Here is a 24673-nt window from a genome sequence, read left to right on the forward strand (position 1 = left end):
TCAGGTTTTAAATTGAGAGTGGGTGCCAAGAAGAAAATGAAGAAGGATGGGAAGAGAAGAGATACAAAGATGGGAAAGATGGAGAGAATGGGGAATGGAGAAAAATAAAAGTGAGAATAGCAGAGGTCCTAAAAATGAAACTATGGTCCCACCGAGCAATTCTGAAGGTAATTACTGAACAACTGATGATAATACTTAGCTCATGTATAGAGTTTTCCACTTATAGATTGTGAAGTGCTTTACAAATGAGTTCCATATCACTATCCCCGTTTTACTGATGGGCAAACTGAGGCACAGTGCTGTGAAGTGACTTGCCCAGGGTCACCCAACAGACCAGTGGCAGAGCCAAGACAGAACCCAGGTCCCTTGTCTCCCAGTCCAGTGCTTCATCTACTATTCTGATCTGCTTCTCTATGATAAATAATAATAATGATAGCTAAAAGATCTGCATGAATGACACCATATTCAGTCAGACCTTTTTGTGCCATCCTCCCACTGACATCTGTGGGAATTCTGCAGGGAAGTACGCAGCCCCGATTTTATTACTTCACACACAGCTGTAGCCCATAGGGCTAGCCTGCTTGCTTGCTTTATTAGATCCTTTCTTATGGGCTTCTTGTTTGTTTTATTATAATTGATTTATAGCTTTGTATTAGAGTATTTCTGGCAGTAATGCAAGGAACCTACAGGCCACATCGATGAGCTAAAATAAGTTAGCATCCATACGTTCGCGACCTTTGGCATAGATAAGTGGCCTACTGATTGCCCTCTGTAAACTTAACAGGTACACCACAAAGAATATGAAAATCACCACTACCAAATGGATTCAGGCCAGAAATAACAGATGTGAGGATGAGCTAATTGTCATTAATATGTATGAATGTGCCAGCCTATAGAGTAAGCACACCCAGATATTATGTAGGTGGGGGACATCAAGTTTGGACTTGGGAGGTTGGGCACACAGCATGCAAGCTGTATAGGAGAGACAAACCACCATGTTTAAAGTTTAAATTTAGGTTGGTTTTTCTTGGGTCTTTCTTGGCTTCGTTTTCTGGCTTTCTAACTCTCTAGCTTCTCCTAAGATTTTGTCTTGAACTCAAGCATTGAGTAACCTGGATCATCAGACTCTTTTGGGATGCCAGAGAGAAGGCTGGTCCTTTGTCTCTTACCACCAGGTTCTCAAGGAAGAGAGTGAGTATGTAAATCTAGGGAGTTTTATAGTAAACGATACCACATGTACCTCCAGAACAAGACTATTTCCTTTTAAATTCTGGTTGATTACTTGTCCATTTATGTCAATGTAAATCTCTAAGGCTGCATTTTGTTCTCAGGAGGTAAGTCCTAGTCATACATCCCAAGGGTCCTTGCAAGGTGCTGTGAAGGCTGATTCTGGGACAAGAATCGTATTGTCTTCTGATTAGATCAATTGGTGGACCTATGGAGATAGATAATCTCAAAAAATCAGGCTAACGCAAACTATTGAATACAACAATAAGCCAAGCAGCGTTTGTATTATAAGTTGTTGGTACACATCTCAAATACATTGTGTGCAGAAATAATTGAATTTTGCCTGATCAACCAGTTTTTTGAATCAACCATGTTAATTGCTGTTCATAATGCACCCAGATACTAATGGAGATAGTTATTCTATAGATAGATATTTCCAACATGACCATGTCAAATTCCTATGGGTATGGACTGGCTTAAGTAAACCAAAGAAGAGTAATTGCTTCACTGTCCAGTAAAGGAATCTGTCTAAAGATCTGTAGCAGAGCTATGCAAGCAAATGCAAACTGCCAAAAAATAATGAGCTTTTCTTTTGTTTGCTTGCTTCCTTGTTTGCTGGATTTCGGTAAAAATAATAAATAAATAAAAATAAAAACCCCAAATTGTCTTTGGATTTACCTCAAATTTTCCTCCTACCTGTAATAAATAGAAGACCATTTTATTTTGTGGAGGGAAGGAGAGAGGAAATTTCTCTGCACATTGAAAATTATCTGTAAAAATGGCAAATTTATGTGGAAATTTATGTTTTCTTGCAGTGGAATTTTTGTATTTCTTTCCTGCCATGAAATTGCTCCCATTAGCGGAAATCTCCATGTTCACATGTAAAAATGTGCGAAATGAAAATGTTGAGTTTTCCTGCTCTTCTAAACATTTGTGGGAGATGTTTTCAAAAGCACAAATATGAATTAGTTTCTTAAGACTCATTGACTTCCAATGGGAAATGGAAGCCTATATGCATGTTGTGCTTTTAAAATGTTATCTCCTGAGAATTGCAGAGGAGACTTCTGAAGTAAAGGGGCCAGGTCATTGATTTATTTTGCTAAAAAAAAAGGAAACAAACAAACAAAACCACCACCAGAAATTTCTTGATAACCTGCAGGACTCTGGAGGAGAACTGTTCTTTCCATTCAGAAGAACTGAATGTTAACCAGCTGCATATAGAATGTAGAAAAGGCTGATCACCGTGGTTTTAAGAGCAATCCCAAAGTCCTGTATGGTAGGACGCCAAGGCCAGTACGACTCTACTATTCATGCTTCCCTCAATTCCCTGAGGAAATTGTGCAGGCCAGAAATATGCTTCAGACATTTATTCTATTTTGAAATGTCCTTCTTTGTAAACTGTTTGTTTATTGTCCCAAAGGATATAGCAAAGTTTTTGACTTACTATGATCTTTAAAATAGAAAAACTATAAAAAGTTAATCAGAACAGCTCATTCTGGTAAGAAGAGTTGTTTAAAATTATATTTAATTATTTATTTTCCCCAAAATAAGGGAAGAACAGAAAAAAAGAACAAAAAAGTAAAGGAATGCAGAAGGAGGAAAAGGTAAAGAAGGAAGCGGGAAAGGAGGGGAAAGAAGAAAGATATTTTAATTTCCATTTGCTAGGACTTACTCAAAAGTTGCTAAAAAGTTAGACCAAATCTTTTCAAATTTGTCTGAGGGCCATCATCTCTGAAACGTTACCCAGGTCAGCCAAGTCACTGAGCCACCCTTCTATCCCTGGAGAAAGGGGTCAGTTCTTGGTCCAGTTCTGTTCAATATTTTCATCAATGACATGGATAATGGAATGGAGTATATGCTTATAGAATTTGCAGATCACACCAAGGTGGGAGCGGTTGCATGTACATTGAAGGATAGGACTGGAAATTCAAAATGACCTTGACAAATTAGAGAGTTTGTCTGAATTTGACAAGATGAAATTCAGTATAGGCAAGTTCAAAGTACTTCATTTAGGAAGGAGAAATCAAATGCCCTATAACAAAATAGGAAATAACTATGTAGGCGGTAGTAATGCTGAAAAGGATCTGGGGGATACAGTGGATCACAAATAGAATATGAGCCAACAATGTGATGCAGCTGCAAAAAAGGCTAATACCACTCTGGGGTGTATTAGCAGGATTGTTATATGTAGCACATGGGAGATAATTGTCCTGCTTTACTTAGCACTGATAAGGCCTCAGCTGGAGAGAGTCCAGAGGAGAGCAACAAAAATGATAAAAGGTTTAGTAAACCTGACCTATGAAGAAAAGTGAAAAAAACTGGGCGTGTTTAGTCTTGAGAAAAGGAGATTGAGGGGGCACCTGATAACAGTCTTCATTTTGTTAAGGGCTGTTATAAAGAGGCCTGTGATCAATTGTTCTCCATGTCCACTGAAGGTAGGACAAGAAGTAATGGGTTTAATCTGCAGCAAGGGAGGTTTAGGTTAGTTATTAGAAAAGCCTTTGTAATTATAAGGGTTGTTAAGTTCCGGAATAGGCTTCTAAAAGAGGTTGTGAAATCCCCATTATTGGAATTTTTTAACAACAGTTTTGACAAACACCTGTCAGGGATCATCTAGGTTTACTTGGTCCTGTCAGAGCAGGGGTTGGACTTGATGACTTCTCGAGGTCCTTTCCAGCCCTACATTTCTTTGATTCTGTGATATCGTGTGACCACCTTTCAGTGGTAGATTGCACTACAGATTTCTAAAATGTGTCCTGTCCATAAATATATTTGGATTATATTTGAAAAAAATGACCATGTTGAGTAATTTGTGCTGCCACACTGTACTGGTTGTTAGGGTTGCATGTTACCAAAGTCCTGAATTCATCTTGTTATTGAAGGTCATACAGGGTGAAATTAACACCATTACATGATCTGTGTAAATCCCTACAACCAGTTGGAATGTGCTTCTGCTCTTCGTAAAAATGGCATCCTAGGCCTCCAGACATTGCATATTCAGTTGCTCCCACATAAAATATGTTCAGCTTGCAAGTAAGGAGATTTTGCTGCCAACCATCAGTTCTGTAAGCCCAGGCTGGGCTCCTTGTCAACCTGGGTTCTTCTTTTATTAAACACCACCTCTAGTAATAAAGGTTTTGCAGACTATGATATGCTGTTATTGACACTTGTGCAATCCCATGACAAAATTGTGTATTGCTTTCATTATGATGGCATAGATGTGGTTGATTGGAGTGAGTGGTCTGATTGCACACCACCAACTCCCTTTGATGTAAAAGAGAGCAGTGGATTCTCAGCATATCTGGAAATCAGGCCAATAACCTATTCCATGTTGACTCTGCACGGCTAACAGAATCAGATCCTTATTTTTCTCAGGAAGATGAGTGAATATGTCTCTGCATGAACATAGGGCATAGATCTATTGGGTAAGAGGGTGCCATTTTTACATATTTACTGTATAGAGCATAATCACACTTTAAATGCTGGTTGAGAGGAAGGATGGTTTTGCGGTTAAGGCAGAGGACTTGGTCTCAGAAGGCAGGGGTTAAATCCTTGTCTTTGCCAAAGATTTCCTCTATGACCTTAGACAAGTTACTTAACTTCTTAGAGCCAGATTTCTAAAGATATTAGGTATCTGAAGATGCAGATGGAAGTTTCAAAAGTGCATAGGGGCCTAACTCCCAGTGAAATCCCACAGCGTCTTAGACACCTAAATACATTTGAAAATTTGGCTCTTTGCCTCTTAGTTCTTCATCTGGAAAATGGAAATAAGAACATTTCTCCCCCACCACCCTGCATGTGTCTTGTCTCTTTAGACTGGAAGCTGTGCATGGCAGGGAGTCTTTCTGACTCAGTGTTCTGTATAGTGCCAAGTACAAAGGGCCTTGACCAAAGCCTGTATTCATCAGCAGGTTAAAAATAGTGATAATTATTAATTGTGCTTCCAAACAAGCATGTATGTAGTGAGGGCTGAATTTCACCCTTATGCCCTAGGATTGCTCCCCTTCTGCCACTCATCCCAAACTGAGAGACAGTCACAAGCTTCTGATATTTTTTCTACTCCAGAGTCAAAGGATTAATTGCAATTAAATAAAGAGGCTTGCAGAATATCAATCCATCGTGTACACTGCAGGGGATCAGTTCAGCATGTCTCTGGATCCTTCTGCTATTTATACACGGTGGAACATTTCAGATGGCTAAGAAATTGCATGTTTAAAACTGTCCATTGTCACAATACAATAGGCTTTTGAAAGCCTGTTGGAAGCATTTTTATCATTATCTGCTAGAAAAGAAGAGCAACGTCTTGGCATTTAGGTGGAATCATTGATTGTTTTCCTTATTTATGTATTTTCCCAAGAACTCTTCTAGTTGTTTGGTAACTAATACATTATTTTTTCTCCTTGCCTTATTGTGATTTTCACTGTGTCCTCCTTTCAGTGGTGGCTCCAACTCCTCGACTGGAACGAAACAGAAATATTGTAAGCACTTAATGACGTAGAGCTATTTCAATCAGAGCCAACATCTTGAATTGTGTTTGGAGGCTACTGGCAGCCAGTAAAATACCAGTTTTATGCATTCAGTCCCTAGACATTAAAATTACCGAGGGCTGAAATTGCACCTGCTATTTACAATCACAGAAATGGAGACTAGAGTCAGAAAATCTGTTCTATAGCGTTTCCCAAACTTCTGTATTCGTGAGCTGCTGTGTTTTTCTGCATCATGAGAAAATGTCCAGTCTTTGTGAAGTAAATGAATGGAAGCTCTTTGGGAAGGGACTGAGTGTTCCTATTGTGAATGAGGGGATAGCACCTCGCAGACCAGGTGCCATCAAATACAAATGGTAAATAATTGCTAAATGTCCAAAAAGGTATAATTATTGTGCTTGTGAAACATGTGACCCTTCGCATCTACAGACAACATTGGGTGGTCTCTTGTCCATGTAAATCTGGCATTTTTGAGAGTGCATGGACTAACTGTCTCTCTTAAACAGGAGGCATTGATTTAAGAAAACAGCTATAAATATAGACATAAACATGCAAGCTTCCATGCAGCTTGAGTCCCCCCCTTAGGCTCTTTTGTTTACCAGCACACAGAGACGTCTAGTGGCTGTGTAATGTACTGCAATTAAATGTATCATATCCAGAAGCAGCACTGAGAGGCCCGTTTATTCAATTTGCTAGTGGTATTTGGTGCATTTGCAAGTGCAGCATGTGTGCATGCATTTTGAGAGATGCAACTGTTTCAACCACATCCTAAAATGACTCCCCCAGAATCATTAGAAATACCAGTGAGGAGAACAAACATCAGCAGTATAGACATGCATAATCTTGATGAAGAGAATAAGACAAAATGAATTGTCAGGTTAGTTTAATTTCACTTCCCAGGAAGTATCATCACTAATGAAGGTGGAAATTAGCGGAGCTACACAGCTGCAAATTGGGGAAAGACTGCAACTGATGATCTGAATAACTGCACTTACTGATAAATAAAACTGTGTGTGTGTAGCATGGTGTAACATCTATCCTGACATTCACATGTTCCAAAGGTCATGCCATGTTCACATTACACCAGGGGACCCAAATCAAAAGCGGCAGGAAAAGAGAAATTAAAATGATCTGTAATTCAGTACGAAAGTTAGCTCTAGCTTAGGGTAACTGCTAGTTCATACCCTCACATCCCCTTCTCTTTTCAAAACCAAAACATAATAAAGAGGAGAATAAGACTGAATGGAATTTGGTTTTATTTGGAAATGACCCCAAATACACTTAGATTCTGGGCTGTACAAAATCCAAATTAAACACTGAAAGAAATCAAGGCTTTGTAGGAATATAGTAATATAGTAATTTTTGTAACTGATGGTAAAAGGCATGCAGCTAAAACTCAGTGTGTGACCTCAAAGTTTATCCAACAGAGCAAGGATAACATGCAAACTTTAGCTCACAGAAAGGGCGATATCCTCAGCAACAATAAAGTAGCATAAAAGGGAGTTGAAACTAATCTAATCATGGAGTTGAGCGGTGGTCCCCACCCTTTCTATTGCAATAGCATATTCATGTTCCTAGAAGAGCGTGGCAGGCACCGGACGACCAGCCGCCGAAATGCCGTCGAGAACCGATGTCATCAAAAAGCATTGCCACTGAAATGCCTCAGCAGCATTTCGGTGGCGATGCTTCTTGGTATTGCCGCTTCTTGGCAGCATTTTGGTGGCTGGTTGTCCAGTGGCCACACTCCTCAGCGGCGGGTTGTCCGGCGGAAGCGCTTCCTTGTCAGTAGGTGGGTGCACATAAATGCCTCGCAGGCACCATGGCGCCTGCGGGCACTGAGTTGAGGACCACTGAAGTTGAGCATTTCCCCAGCCTGGGAGGAAAAGGAGCATTCTGTCCTGTCCTATCCACTTGTATGGCCTCCATTACAGTAGTATCTGAGTGCCTCTGAGCACCCCACAGTCATTAATGTATTTATCCTCCAGCACCCTTGTGGTTTAGGACAGCTCTATTATCCCCATTTTGCAGAGGGGAAATAGTATCACAGAAAGGGTAAATGACTTGCCTAAAGTCATCCAAGAAGCCTGTGGTGGAGCAGTTCTCCCAAATTCCTAACCATTGGCCCTTTCTGATCTTGGGTTGGTGGTATGACAGTGTATGTTGGACCAACCTTTTTGTCTTGTCACTTTGTGCCAACCTTTTTGTCTTGTCACTTTGTACCAAGTTTGAACTTGGTACAACTGAGGATCCAGCCAAGAATGTCCACAACACACTCTAGGAAATGTATGTGACTTGATTGGTAGTTAAAAAAAAATGAAAAGAATTTCAGAAAGGGAGGCAGATAAAAGAAGGTGGTGTGACCAGTGATGCCAAAATGGGAGACATTTTAGGAAGTACAAAATATTGAATCTCTAGGTATTTGTGCAACTGAAAATGAATGCATGATCCACACATTCCTCTGCATTCTTAGTGGGTAACATTAAGTAGAACTTGTGCAGTTATATATATAGAAAGATCATATACCGAGCAGTGAGTGATACTGACAGTCGTTGGAGCACCATCTTCTTGCTGAATGCTACAAATTTGATCAGGGAGTGGTTGTACCCACAAGCCCCATTAAGGAGTATTTGTGCCTCAGTGTAAGATGCAATGATGTGTGTGGTTTCTTTCAATATTGATGGTTCAAAATAATTTCTGATTAATGCAGCCAGACAAGGAGCGAGTAAGTCAATGTGTCCAAAGATCTAAAATGGATTCTGATGTGAAAAGCAGCGGCTTATGCAAACAAGATGAAATGCTTGTGTCTATAGAGGGTAAATCTCAGCAGTCAAAGACAAACAGATGGACTGATTTTTATAACAGGGGAGGCAGGGCTACCTATGTTAATAGAAATGAAGGCTGCATAAGGGCTTGATTCAAAGTTAATAGAAAGGCTCCCACTGACTTCCAAAGGCTTTAATTCAAGGCTTTAGTGAATAGTGAGTTGTACATGGATTAAGCTGATGTTGCATATGGTGCTATTTTATCATCCACATGGCAAATATGCAAAATACGGTATTTACGTGTGACAGTAGGGTGGCAAAGAGCTGAACAGTGAACAGCTGTATGTGTTTCACTCCCTCAAAAAACCCACTATTCTCACTTTCCATAGGTCCAGGATGGAATTTGGTCCTTTATAGCTTAAGGGCTGTCTAAGTGAAAGGAATGGAAAGAAAAATACCAATTTTCACAGCATTCACATATGCTTTCCCGCTCTCTCATATAAAAACAGGGCTTACATTCTTATAGAGTATTTCCTGGAGGCCCACCCCCCCACCTCCCAACATGCTATAAAAACTACAGGAGGGTTGAAAATATTTGCCAGAATTCTGCTCCGGACAGCTCTGATGGAATTTAAGCCCTATATATAACCACATTCATGTAAAGGAGATGCTAGAATTCTGTTTTCTGTGCACCGCCCCTATACATGTGAGGACTCTCCCTGCGTGGCCGCCAGACGGCAGTGTTGTAATGAATTCAGGAAACCTGAAGTTCATTGCTTCATTGATTTTAAGCTCAAAAGGGAGGATCACAATGATCATCTAGTCTAACCTCCTGCATGACACAGAGTATATCCCAGTAAATCCTGTATTGGAGAGAATTATTCTTTCCTATAATATACGTAAGTGCTGTCGAGCCTGATAACTTGTGACTCGGCTAATGTATGTCCTAGAGATAGATGTCCTGTCTCAATTTAAAGACTCCAGGGGGTGATGAAGTAACTGTGTCCCTTAATAATGTTGTAACAGTTAATTGCTCTTGCTGTTAAAAGAGTTGTCTTATTTCCAACCTGCATTTTTTTCTAGCTTTGTTTTCCAGTCGTTCTTCTAAAGAACAAATAGGACCCTATGATCACTCCCTTCATGGAGATTTATATTAGTTCTTTGTTTGTTGTTATCCCTAATCCCGAATAACAATTTGGACTGAAGATGCCTTCTGATCTCTTGGCATACAGCAGAGTTACTCTGGATTTACACCAGTATAAACAAAATCAAAATCTGGTCCTTAAAGTACACATTGTGATCTTTATATATAGAAAATCTATCCCATGCTTTTAGGAGAGATTGAGATTGACTTTATATGAGCATGCTAGTGTGAACTCATTTAGAGAAGGCCTCCAGTCTTGATTTCCAGTCAGCTTCTTTTTCAGCTTTTGGTTTCTCTTGCCAATATCACAGATTTCACCTTCATGAAAGTCATCTTGAAGGAAGAAATTAATCTTTCTGGGAGAGAGACTTGCCTGTTAGTGATGCTGAGCTGATTTTATTACAGTGTTATGTCAGGCAGTGATTTGCAGAGCAGTCAGTACAGATGGTTTGACTAACCTGCTAGAAATGAATCATAGAACCATAGAAATGTAGGACTGGAAGGTACCTCGAGAGGTCATATAGTGCAGCCCCTTGTGGTGAGGCAGGATCAAGTAAATCTAGACCATCCCTGACTGGTGTTTGTCCAACGTGTTCTTAAAAACCTGCAGTGATAGGGATTCCACAACCTCCCTTGGAAACCTATTCCTGACTTTTACAAAATTTTTCCTAATATCTAATCTAAATCTTCCTTGGTGCAGAATAAGCCCATTACTTCTCGTCATCCTTATAACAGCCCTTAACATCATTTATCCAAATTTTTTCTATGAGACTGTCTTGTGGGACTGTGTCAGAAGCCTTACTAAAATCAAGATCTACTGCTTCCCAACTATCCACGAGGCCAGTAACCCTCTCAACGAAGGACATTAGCTTGGGTTGGCATGATTTACTCTTGACAAATCCATGCTGGCTATTCCTTATTTCCCTGTTATCCTCTAGGTGCTTATAAATTGATGGTTTAATGATTTGTTCCAGTATCTACCCAAGTAGGCTGACTAGTCTATAATTTTTAAAGATGGAGACTAAGTTTGCCCTTTTCCAGTCCTTTGGGACCTTACTGTCCTCCATGAGTTCTTAAAGATCATTGCTAACAGTTCTGAGATTCAGCTAGTTTCTTAAGTACGCTAGGATGAATTTAATCAGATCCTCCCAACCTGAATACATTTCACTGAATATTCTTTAACCGATTCTTTCTCCATTTGGGCTTGTGTTCTTTCCCTCTTGTTGAAGATCTTTTCTTTAATTATTTTTCCCTGCAGGGAAACAGGTAATTTACTTGCATCATCTTAGTTTCCCAAATTGGGATACTGAGCTCAAGAACTGACTAAGACAATCTGAGACATCAGACATGCCCCACCCTGCTCACCATGGCTCCACTTCCCTCTTTAGATTGCTGTGGCACCCACACAATAGCACTTTTCAGGGCTGGTGAGGGGCTTGCTACTAATCCCTTTTCCGTAGGCTGGGCCTCCCCCTCTCGCTGGACTCCCACTCCCTGTCTTCAGACAGACTGAGTCCTGCCCTGGAGGAGGAAGGACTCTGCTCCCACTCACTCATGCAGTGGATTTGTGTAGGGGGCCCCTGCTCATGACACCCCAGCAGAGCTATGATGGGCTGGCAGCAGTGAAGGGTGCCCTGCATTGGGTGAGGATGGAATTCTGCAACGGCTTTCAACATTAAGATGAATGAAACATTTTACACTTTCTGTTTCAGGGTCTCTGCAGACTCAGAGAGGTCACTGCATCCCTTACACACAGGGCATGTTTTCTAGTTTTTCTTTCCAATAAGGAGAGGTAGGAATGTAATTTTTTAAAATGAAAGTTGAGATTCTCATCTATGCTGGGTCAGACTGATGTCCATTTAGGCCAGTATCCTGTTTTCCAACAGTGGCCAATGCCACATGCTTCAGAAGGAATGAACAGAACAGGACAATTGTCAAGTGAGCCATCTCCTGATGTTAGGGCCCAGCTTCTGGCAGTCAGAAGTTTAGGGACACCAGAAAATCAGGTTTCCTTGCTGACGATCTTGGCTAATAGCCATTGATGGATCTATCCTCCATGAATTTATCTAATTGTTTTCTGAATCCAGTTACTTTTTGGCCTTCACAACATCCCCTGTCAGTGAGTTCCACAGGTTGACCATGCATTGTGAGAAGAAGCATTTCCTTTTGTTTGTTTTACAAACTGATGCCTAATAATTTATTGGGTGACCCCTGGTTCTTTGGTTATGTGAAGGTATAAATAACACTTTTCTATTTACTTTGTTCACAGCATTCATGATTTTATGGACTCTATCATATGCCCCGTACCCCCTTAGTCATCTCTCTTCTTATCTGAAGAGTCCAAATCTTTTTAATCTCTCCTCAGATGGAAGCTGTTCCATACCTCTAATTATTTTGTTGCTCTTCTCTCTACTTTTCCCCATTCTAATATTTTGGGGGGGGGAGGGGGGGTAACCACAACTGCACACTATTCAGGGTGTAGGTGTACCATGTATTTATATGGTGTGTGGCAAAGTACCTGCCTCTCCTCTGCTAGCTCAGTCCTTCTTAGCCTTGGAGACACAGGCTTGGGCAAAGCAAAAGCCCTTCCCAGTTGCGCAGGGTCTGGCTGATCCCTTCTCAGTCAGCCCCTTGCTCTGTTTTCCTCTCCTCCTGGGGAGAGTGCAATCTGCCTTGCAAGAAGAGTTTCAGAGTTCAGCTGCCCCTACTCGCTGGCAGCTACTCTACTTCTCTCCTCCCCTCCTGCTTCCCTGCCAGGGAGGGTTTAAAAAGGTCTCCAGCAATTGGGGCCAGCTGAAACTAATTAGTTCCCTGGAAACCCCTGTTCCAGCTGAACCTTATTCCTCCATGGTTAAGCCTTCTGGGACTAATTACTACCCCTCTCCTGGTAGCTAATTGTCCTGAGTTTGCCACAGGTGGCATGATGATATTTTCTGTCTTATAATACCTTTCCTAATCATTCTTAATATTCTGTTAGCTTTTTTGACTGCTACTGAGCAGATGTTTTCAGAGAACTATCCACAATGACTTCAAGATCTTTCTTGAGTGGTATCAGCTAACTGAGTCACCCTAATTTTGTATGTATAGCTGGGATTGTGTTTTCCAATGTGCATTACTCAGCATTTATCAACACTGAATTTCGTCTGCCATTTTGTTGCCCAGACACCCATTTTTGGGAGATCTCTTTGTAACTCTTCACTGTCGGCAGCACAGAATGCTGTTCTGGAGTGAAAGACTGCCAATGAGATCGCAGCTCCAGCTGGGGTGGGGAGTTTGAAATCCAAAGGGGCAATTGGAAGGATGAACCAGAGCTGGGTCAGGAGGTGAGGGGATACAATACAAGAAGAACAGGGGAATAAAAGTAGTGGACTGGGGAGTGAGAAGAAGGAAAATAGGAAAGGTGTGAGGTCAGGAGAAGCGGGAAAAAAATCGACCTGGTATGTGAGCAGGCGCTATTAGAGAATAGAAGTAGAGGGAAATAAAATCAATTGACTTACCAGAGAAACAGTATCAGGGGAAAAAGATCTGAATGGAAATATAATGGGTGAAAAAGGGAATTGATCAAAAAGCTGTTAGATGAGAACCAGTCCTAAAAACAGTAAATAACAAGCCCACCCACAAAGGACCTAAAGTACATGAACAGAGAGTGACTATTTGAACATCTATTGATGGAATACAGTTCAAAGGTGTCTAATGGATAAGTGAGGACCACCAGGTGAAGAAACCACAGGGCCATTGAATCTAAGGAGCATTTCAAGATGAAGAGAAGCAGAGAACAGGACAGCAAGAGCGGAGCTGGAGCCAAGGAAAAGAAGTGATACTTAATATACTTATTAAGTAGGCTTTTTTGGTTTTGTTAATAACAAAGTATTTGGTACTATCTGCACAGCGTGTACAAGCTCAGAAAGGTTAATGAGTTGGCAACATACAGTTTATGTATGTAAATCTTCAGTAATGTTCTAAATTCTTTATGCTTCTGGTACAAATTTTGGGTTTTTTCCTTATAAAGTTCTAAACATTTACAATGATCCTTTTGTCTTGGTTTGTCTCTGCCTCTCCACACAGTCTAGCCTAGCCTAGCTGGGTCACCACACTATTATATCAGTATCCTCATTTAATACCCAGTTGTCTGCCTTTGTGTGATATAACTGAATGGGATGCTTTTTTGTTTGGCTATTTCTCTTCAGTTCCTACCTGTACTTTATCAGTTTCTATCCTCTCCTCTTTACAAAGTATCCTTTTTAATAAATCCTCCCCAAAGGATGTCTTTGTCTGAACTATGTGCTCTTCCACATGTGTTGGTTTTCACCCATCCCTTAGTTTAAAAACTTCTCTACAATCTTTTTAATTTTACATTCCAGCAATCTGGTTCTGTTTGGTTTAGGTGGAGCCCATCCTTCCTGTATAGGTTCCTCCTTTCCCCAAAAGTTCCCCAGTTCCTATCCTCCTCCGAACACCATTGTCTCATCCACGCAGTGACACCTTTCAGTTCTCCCTGTCTAATTGACCAGGTATGAGGAACTGGAAGCATTCCAGAGAATGCTATCGTGAAATTCCTGGACTTTAATCTCTTACCTAGCAGTCTAAATTGTGTCTCCAGAATTTCTCTCCTACCTTTCTCTGCAACACTGGTTCCTGGGTGTACCAAGATAACTTGGCTGTGTGTGATTTTGTTTTTAATGAAGCACACTCAAGATAACCAAAATAATGTAAAAACATATCACATAAATAACAAAAGTGTAAAAAGCCCTGTTCCCCCACTGCCTCCTAGACCTGGCCAGTCCCACCCCCATCTCTTCAAGTACAATAAGGCCACTGTGGACAAACTAGATGCATCGGTCTTCACGGTTGAGTATGTGAGGGAGATTCCCAAACCTGATCCTTTCTTTTTAGGTGACAAATCTAAGGAACTATCCCAGATTAAGGTGTCATTAAAGGAGGTTTTGGAACAAATTGATAACCTAAACAGTAATAAGTCACCAGGACCAGCTGGTATTCACCCAAGAGTTCTGAAGGAACTCAAATGTGAAATTGAAGAACTAATAACTGTACTTTTTAATCTATCATTTAAGTCAGCTTCTATACCAAATGACTGTACCAATAGCTAATGTGATGCCAATTTTTAAAATGGGCACCAGAGGTGATCCCAGCAATTACAGGCTGGTAAGTCTGACTTCAGTATCAGGCAAATTAGTTGAAACTATGGTAAAGACAAAATTGTCAGACACATGGATGAACATAATTTGTTGGGGAAGAGTCAACATGTTTTTTGTAAAAGAAGATCATGCCTCACTAATCTACTAGCATTCTTTGAGGGGATGAACAAGTATGTGAACAAGGGGGATCCAATGGATATAGTGTACTTAGATTTTCAGAAAGCCTCTAACAAGATCCCTCACCAAAGGCTATTAAGCAAACTAAACTGTTGTGCGATAAGAGGGAAGGTCCTCTCATGGATCAGTAACTAGATAAAAGATAGGAAAAAAGGGGTAGGAATAAATGGTCAGTTTTCAGAATGGAGAGAGGTAAATAGTGGCGCCCCCCCAGGGGTCTGTACTGGGCCCAGTGCTATTCAACATATTCATAAATCATCTGGAAAAAGGGGAAAAGCAAGTTAAGACCCAGGTAAACTGTGAAGAGCTACAAAAGGATCTCTCAAAACTGGGTGACTGGACAACAAAATGGCAGATGAAATTTAGTGTTAATAAATGCAAAGTAATGCACATTGGAAAGCATACTCCCAACTATACGTATAAAACGATGGGGTCTAAATTAGCCATTACCACTCAAGAAAGAGATCTTGGAATCACTGTGGATAGTTCTTTGAAAACATCCACTCAATCTGCAGCAGCAGTCAAAAAGGTGAATGGAATGTTTGGAATCATTAAGAAAGGAATAGATAAGAAGACAGAAAATATCATATTGCCTCTATATAAATCCAGGGAACGCCCACATCTTGAATACTGTGTGCAGATGTGGTCGCCCCATATCAAAAAAGTTATATTGAAGTTGGAAAAGGTTCAGAAACGGTCAACAAAAATGCTTAGGGGTCTGGAATGGCTGCCGTATGAGGAGAGATTAACAAGACTGGGACTTTTCAGCTTGGAAAAGAGACGACTCAGGAGGGATATGACAGAGGTCTATAAAATCATGACTGGTGTGGAGAAAGTAAATAAGGAAGTGTTATTTACTCCTTCTCATAACACAAGAAGTAGGGGTCACCAAATTAAACTAATAGACAGCAGGTTTAAAACAAACAGAAGGAATTTTTTTTTTCATACAATGCACAGTCAGCCTGTAGAACTCCTTGCCAGAGGATGTTGTGAAGGCCAAGACTATAACAGGGTTCAAAAAAGAACTATACAAATTCATGGAGGATAGGTCCATCAATGGCTCTTAGCCAGGATGGGCAGGGATGGTGTCCCCTAACCTCTGTTTGCCAGAAGCTTGGAATGAGCAACAGGGGATGGATCATTTGATGATTACCTGTTCTGTTCATTCCCTCTGAAGCACCTGGCACTGGCCACTGTCAGAAGACAGGATACGGGATAGATGGACCTTTGATCTGACCCCATATGGCGGCCAGTCTTATGCTCTTGTGTTCAAAGGGACAGACCTCAAACCTAACAAAGTGTAAGTTGAGAGACTCTGTGCTGGAAAGGGATCTGAGCTTCCTTTATTCCCTGTGACAGTTTGGACCCCGCTTTCGGGGGTGCCACCAGATGTGCTGGGATCCCACTGAGCCCGCCTGTCCTACCATCCGGGTTTCCCTCACTCTGGGCTGCTCTGACAGGCTCTCAAGCCCCTTTCCAGCACAGACACAGGCAGGGACACACCCAGATGTTGAATCACACAGCATCTGTGATTAGATGTCTGTGGGAGGGCTCAGCTAGGGCAACCAGCTCTCCTGTGCACACAGCCTCTGCAGAGTAAACCCAAAATGGTATTGTCTTGCACTGAATAGAGATCTATATCTCTATATCTACCAGGCAACACAGTATGGAGAGGAGGTGAGCAGCCCTCAGTGGTGAAAAAACAGGTTAGGACTATTTAGAAAAGCTGGACATGTGCAAGTCCATTGGTCCAGATCTAATGCATTGAAGGGTGCTGAGGGAGTTGGCTGATATGATTGCAGAGCCATTGGCCATTATCTTTGAAAATTTGTGGTGATCCGGGGAGGTCCTGGACAATTGACAAATAGTGCCCATATTTAAAAAAATGAAGAAAGAGAACCCCAAGAACTACAGACCAGTCAGCCTCACTTCAGTCCCTGGCAAAATCATGAAGCAAGTCATCAAGGAATCCATTTTGAAGCACTTAGAGGAGAGGAAGGTGATCAGGAACAGTCAACATGGATTCACCAAGGGCAGATCATGCCTTCTATGATGAGATAACTGGCTCTGCGGATATGGGGAAAGAGGCGGATGTGATATATCTTGACTTTAGCAAAGCTTTTGATACGGTCTCCCACAGTATTCTTGCCAGCAAGTTAAAAAAGTATGGATTGGATGAATGGATGTCATAGTTAGAGATTGGCTTAAACCCTAAAAGATGAGTTTTAATATACCCTTCCATGACTTTATTAGCATTAACTACTACAGCTGTTATTCTTGTTATCCATACAAAGGACCAATTCCTCTTTGAGCCTTGCTAAATTCTTGGCGCCCAACAGCTAAAATGACAGCTTCTGTTTTGAAGATTTCTTAGCTCTTCAGCATCTGTGGGTAGAGGCCAAACAGATTTTTCATTGTATGAGTCACTTAGGAAGTTCAAGTCCCATCTTGTAGGATACTGAGCACCTTGTGAGAAGTGCTGAGTGCCTTCAACTTATGCTGGGAGATAAGGATGCTCATCATCTCCTGAGATTAGATGTTGCCACTTAGCACTGGTGGATGTAAATAGTTCATCTCACTATAGACAATTGTGGTCCCCATTAATCCAACTCCACTTGCTGCAGCTCAATTCAAAGCAGGGGAGTGACTAGAGCTACTCAAAAAATGGGCAAAAAAATCCCCCTCTCCAATTATTTTGATGAAATTATTTAATTTGAACAATCTCAACCAGCTCACTAGTTGGTCAAAAAAATGAGGAAAAAACATCATGAAATCTAAGTCAAAACATTTTTGTGTGAAATTTTAAATTCACAAAGTTCTGACCATCTCCAGGTAGCACGATGGCAAAAAGAAAGGTGCAATCAGCAGATGTATATACTGCTTGATTCCCCCCATCTCTAAGTACTTTCAAAATTGCATCCCTTTTATTCCTAACTGTGCTTGGTTTACTCACACATGTATTCTCCCTGTAGTCAACAGGACTAGATTTTTAAGGTGACCATTAACACTTGTGCTTTTTATTCCGTAGCATTTTACAGAAGAGGTCAATATCATCATCTTCATTTTATAGAGGAGGAAAATGAGGCATAGAAAGGTAAAGTGACTTACTCAAGGTCATCCATTGGCTGAGGCAAGAATAGAACCCAGGTTTCCAGAATCCTTAGGCCAATGGGCTATCTAATGCTGCTAGCCACACAAATATGGCCCTCTAGTCAAGCCTCATGGGTAATATAAGCCAAAGAATTTCTCCAGTAATTCCTATCCCAAGACCATAACTTGTGGCTGAGCTAGAGTGTATTTACTCCCAGGAGTAAGTAAGCAGGATTTATTTGATCCTTTATATTGCAGCAAACATATGCATATTAATAAGATGTGTAACAGCTCAGACTGCTTATTCTGTTTCTCAAACAACAGATGCAAATAAGCACATCTCTGGGGAAATGACTGATATATAGTTATGCTGTTGGTTAAGTACTTCAGAACTGAAAAACACAAAGCACAAATGAAAAAAAGGCAAAAAAAGCCTCAACTCCTTATAAAGTAACATTATTAAAACAATGTTCTCTGTGGTTCATTTCTATTTTAACAGTTTAAATAATAGCTTTACTTCTTTAAAAAATAGACAAAAATCATTATGCCTCAGGGACGCTGGATCCCATTCAGATGCAAACCGTATGCTTCCAGCATAAGCCAAGTCTTGATCACTCTACTCATGGCAAGTCGTTACACTGAAATCAGTATGATCACAGGTGTCCAGCATCATCTATGAAAGCTGTGCTTTCTCAGCACCACTCAAGGACAGCTCGATCATATGCAGCACGAAGTTCAAAAGCCCCTCGGTGGTACGTCGGTGACATCTCCAATTCCACTCCTGCAGATAGGATCCATCATATGTCCTGTTGCACATGTGGGACTGCCTGGGAGAACCCCATCATTTCCACATAGGCCATGAGCTCCGCACTATTGTATCCTTTGTGTTGTCTACGTGGAGTTTGAGGTCCCCAGATTCCTTGTGCTTGGTGGATTGCAGTACCACGCTGGTGAGCTACTCCACCAAGTTGACAGAGTTTCCCTCTGGTGGTCTGTACACCAGTAGGAGTCCTAGCTTCATTTTGTTCTTCACCTCACAGATCATACGGGTATACTCCAATTATTTTTGTTTCTGGGGAGAAACATCTTCTGTATCTGAGGTTAGAGAGGACCAAGACTGCTACTCCACATCTTTTCTTTTACCTGGTGCACTCTGAGGTCTGTCTTGGCTTGTGTTGTATAGAATATTCTGTGAGAATGAGCTGTAGAAGATGCTTAGAAATCAGTAATAAGGTAAAATGCATTTTGTCTTCCTATCACTGGCTCATCTTTTTTAGGGAACATTCTGTTTTAGTAAGTAACAATGATGACAGTTTTCCATGTAGTGTTTGTTACACTGCTTTATTGCAGCATGTTTGTATAGCATTTTTTATTATGGCATCTTTGACTTCCCTTTGAGCTAAAAAATATAATGAGATCATTGAGGGCCTGATTCTTAGTGGGTGGGTGGTGAAAGCACTTGGCAACTCCCAGGTCTGAGCCCATAAGAATTAATGGCATAAAATCTTATCAATTGTAGGAACATAGGCCAAGATTCTCAAAGGTATTTAGCAGCCTAACTCCCAGCAATTTCAATGTGCCTAAATACCTTGGAGGATCTGGGCCATAGGAATTACCACTCTGGATCAGAGCCCTGTTCCACCTAGTCCAGTATCCTGTTTCTGACAGTGGCCATTCCCAGATGCTCCAGAGGAACGTATGAGAAACTGGGAAGTGAACGTTTGGAATAACTCACTCAGGAGGTGAAATTCTTCCTATCCCCTGTCAATTTGCTGTCGGGTTGTGCATTGAAGCTTGAGGGTTGAGTACCCTCCCATTTTGTACTGACTATTGCAGTATCATTTTACTTTTGCTGGTAGGGAAAAATATGCCATTTCCAGCTGCTGAAAAATTATGTTATAACATCACTGGGGCTTCCCAGGCCAATCGCCTTGACCTTGGTAAAGTCAATCTTTGTGCCCCAGTTCCTGAGATGTAAAGGGGGATAATAAAAACTTCTCACCTCCTTGTTTAGTGATTAATATGTTGTGGATACACATTAATATGTTGTTTACATGCTTTTATGTAAACAGGTGAACTTACACTCAGTATTTTTTTCACCCAGACAATGGAAATGGGAGCCATATAAAATGCCTAGATGGCTGGATAGAGAGAGATGTCTCTGTATCTGGGGCCCAGTCATTCAAGGTGGTGAGCATCCCAGTTCCTTTAACAGGAGTTGTGGGCATACAGCACGCAGGGACGGCTCCAAGCACCAGCATGCCAAGCGCGTGCTTGGGGTGGCAAGCCACTGTGGGCACTCTGCTGGTCGCCGCAAGGGCGGCAAGCAGGCTGCCTTTGGCGGCATGCCAGCGGAGGGTCTGCTGGTCCCGTGGCTTCGGTGGACCCTCCGCAGGCAAGCCGCTGAAGGCAGCCTGCCTGCCGTGCTTGGGACGGCAAAACGCCTAGAGTCACCCCTGGCAGCATCTCAAAGGATCGGACTCTTGTGGGGAGAAAAAAAAGAAATAGGAAAAGCCACATTTGTTTTAACTCAAGGAACGCAACTGAAAACAGGGACAATCCATCCTCTCTGTGTGTTATCTGACACTCAATTTAGGTCTACACTGCAGTAAAACATGCGTGACTGGCCCATGTCAGCTGACTCAGGCTCAGGGGGCTTGGGCTACAGGGCTATAAAGTTGCAGGGGGTTCCCAGAGATCAGGCTCCATCCTGAGCCCAAATGGCTACACTGCAATTTTATAGCCTTGGAGCTCAAGCCCTGCAAGCCTGAGTCAGCTGGCACAGGCTCGCCATGGGTGTTTTATTGCACTGTAGATATACCTACTGTGTTTACCATGGTGACAGGCAGCATCTTTGCTACTAGTGTAAGGCAGCATGTACCACAACCATCCAGCCCCTAGCTGCTGAGTTTTCGGGGCCAGCAGTGACATCTCCACAGTGACTGATGCTACTTCCCAGTACAGATGCTCCCCGACTTACGCAAGGCATTCCGTTCTGAAATGCCTTGCGTAAATCGAATTTTGCATAAGTCGGGAACGTATACCCGACAATTACGTGCAAAGAAAAAAAGCTTACAGAACTTTTTCCCTAAAAGCGGAAATTGCGTAAATCGGGTTTGCATAGCCCGGGGAGTGTCTGTAATGAAGAAGGTTGGGGTCTTGATCCAAATCTCACTGAAGGCAAGGGAATGACTCCCATTAACTCCAGTAGGGTTGGGATCTGCCCTTGAATGTGGCACTGCTGTAATACATACAGGTTAGTTAATATACCACTTTGTAACCCCAGTTAATACAAATATCACATCAGATTCCTATGTATTTTAGAAAGTCCATACAGACAAAGAATATGGCATTCAGTTATTCTAGTCTTCATGCAGCCCAGTAACCATGTTATGTGCAAAAACTGTCTCTGGTATCTCTTATTGTTATTGAGGTGTATTACTTATTATTTCTAGGGTCAGTGGGCTAGTATTTAATGGAGTTTGGGTGATAGTAAATAGAATGTCAGAAAAAGAAAGGGAGGGAAAAAAAGATAAGAAAGATCAGCACCCAAGCTCCAATGCTGTAAAGGGCTGAGCAACCACAACACCAGTGAAGTCATTGGGAACTGCGGTGGGAAAGCCTTTCCTGAACATGCTCAAGCACAAACCAAGTTCTCACCTCAAGCAGATTAGCCACAGCTTTCGGAAGCAGAGCGGAATCCTGTCTGGCTGGGCAGCTGACGTTCTATTCTACACTAATAGCTGATGCCTGTTGTCAGCAATGGATACATGTTGTCGTGTGAGCACATCTTGAGATACGTAATAAAAGGTAACGCAGAAAGATTAGAAAGCAGTCCTTGTGAGACTTCACTGGGATTACAAAGAGTTGGCTAGGAAATGGTTAAACAGAATTCAGACACACATAGAACTGACTAGCAAATAACCTCATAGTCATCAGTTCCAAGTTCCCACCGTGGGCATCAGGCAGCATGTATATAGTATCAAATCACATTCTCCCTAACTGGAGGGAACTGTGTTTGAATAGGACCATGTTGAAGAAATTGTCTGCCTTGAAATCATCATGGCTGCTCACATTCGTGGAGGCAGTCATTAGTAAGATTTCAATACAATTGCCTATGTTCAGTCTTGTGCACTTGCCCTAAATAAGGTCAAAAATCAGTTCTCTGTGCCAGTACTTGACATGCGGCTGTAAGAATACTGTCAGTGCCGATGCCAGCCCTCCGCTGCACATCTCAGCTGTTCTGGCTGAGGAATGCTAATTGGCATAGTGGCACCAGATATCAATGAAGAGCCATGCATACATGAATTAAATATTGACGAATGGAGCCTTCACTGTGAAGTTACCTTTTTATTCCATCTGACACATTGGTTTACATTAAAATAAGCCAAAGAGTTTAGTTTTCCTTCTCATTTCAATTTAAGAGCCTGATCTTTACACCTATGAGTAGTAACTACTGCTTGACTGTGTTAGGATTTGGGATCCAGCCTAAATTATTTGAAATCATAATTGCACGATTCCAGTTAAGTGTCAGAAAAGCTAAACAAATACTTCCTAATAGAAGCTATGAAAGAAGATCCTCACAGCTCAGACATTTTGGCTTACGGGCATCATTTCAGGATATAAGTTCACTGCCTTTATTATGTCAGGATGATCTAAGATAGCCAATAAAATGTGCCATTTTACCTTTTACCTGCCTCCAGGCATTATTGATGATGTATCTGTTAACATAATTCCTTTGACTTTCAGTTTTCTACTACAAATAGCTATGATGATAATAGAGCCTTTTATTATCTGCTAGTAAGTTTGTCTTTTCTTAACGAATATAATGCCCGCTTCTGCTGACAGATAAGGACATAAGTAACTTTACTCACTACAATAATACTATTGACTTCCAATGGAGCCATGCAAATGCATAAAATGAAGCGCATGCCTAAGTCTTTGCAGGATCAAAGCCTTTTAAATTCTTGTGCGCAGAGACAAATGTCTTTATTCACTAGGGGACTGATGGAAAGACTTCCATTGACTTCACTGGGCTTTGGATCAGCCCCTATGTAAAGTGTCATGCACTCTTGTGTTGTTATATGCTAATTTCCAACAGTTTAAAATTAAAATAAGCACAGCCAAATAAGGTTGTATTGGGAATTTTATATATATTCATTGATTTGATTTTTCATAACATGTTGATGCATATGTTAAATGAAAGAAGAAAAAAAGAAGGAACAAGCCAAAGCAATAAATCTGATAAGATGGGGGAAAAACCTCAACAGAAAAGCCTGTAAATCTTGTATGGAAATGGAAATAGATCAGCAGAAAAATCAATCTGAAGAAATGAATGATGAATGTAACACTGCCATCTACTGGTTACTCTTTGCAACATGTGTATTGCCTGATAACTGTATTTTGTTCAATGGAACTCAGGCTTGGTGCCCCATTGTACATTGTACAAGCACACAGGAAAATACAGTCCTGATAATAGGTTAACAATAGCACTATCACAGATTACCTCAATTAGCTCATTATTACCTTACCTATTTTCATAGATTCATAGAATTTAAGGCCAGAGGAACCATCAGATCATCTTGCCTGGCCTGTATTTCTAGTTTTGAAATTTCTTGGCTTCAACTTCTAGCCACTGGTCTTTGTTTCTCAGTTTGTCACTAGATTAAAGAGGCTGTTAATACCCAGCAAAAAGCAACAGAGAGTCCTGTGCCACCTTTAAGACTAACAGATGTATTGGAGCATGAGCTTTCGTGGGTGAATACCCACTTTGTCAGACATGCATCTGACGAAGTGGGTATTCACTCACGAAAGCTTATGCTCCAGTATATCTGTTCGTCTTTAAGGTGCCACAGGATTCTTTGTTGCTTTTTACAGATCCAGACTAACATGGCTACCCCTCTGATGTTAATACCCACTGTTTTCTCCTGGTGAAGGTATTTATATATTGTACATAGTAATCTGTTTGACAAAGTCAACAGATTGAAAGCTGAGCCTCTCCTTCATGCAAATGAAAAATTGCTTGTTGCCACTCCATCTCAGCAACCCCACCCTATGGATTACATATCTTAATCTATACATCTTTCCCCTCTCCATCCTTATGGGCTTTGATAAGTGGTGAAATAGTTAAAGGGTGACATTTAAAGTGTTGTCATTGGCATCTGAGCTATCATGTGTTGCCATGAATGTTGCAGTTCACACGACAGAGCTATTGCTTCAGCATCTCTGAAAACTCAGGCAGATGTCTATCATTTATATTTTCTTCACATTTTGCAGGTTTTCTTTGCAGCCATAACAGCTAGTGACTCCCATAAAAGGAAAGCAGAGACTTTGGTGAGCAACTGGGGAGTCTGCATCCACCCCCTCCCTCCTTCATGTGCTCCACACTTTGGGAAACACTGAATTAACTATTGATTAGCTATTGTGTCTCAGTGGGAGCTAGTCCTTTATGCACTTCACACTGTGAGAAACACTTGACTAGTTATTGTACAACTTGAATCATGTATAAGATTTGCTTTTCCGTATAAATAAATGAATTAAATTAAATCAGCTGTCACAGACTGCTCTAGCACCGAGCTGTCACCAAATAATCAGATTAAGGTGGTATGCAAATGAGAAATCTTGCACAATAAC

Source organism: Chelonoidis abingdonii, chromosome 1 (assembly GCF_003597395.2).
Source record: "Chelonoidis abingdonii isolate Lonesome George chromosome 1, CheloAbing_2.0, whole genome shotgun sequence".
NCBI lineage: Eukaryota > Metazoa > Chordata > Testudines > Testudinidae > Chelonoidis > Chelonoidis abingdonii.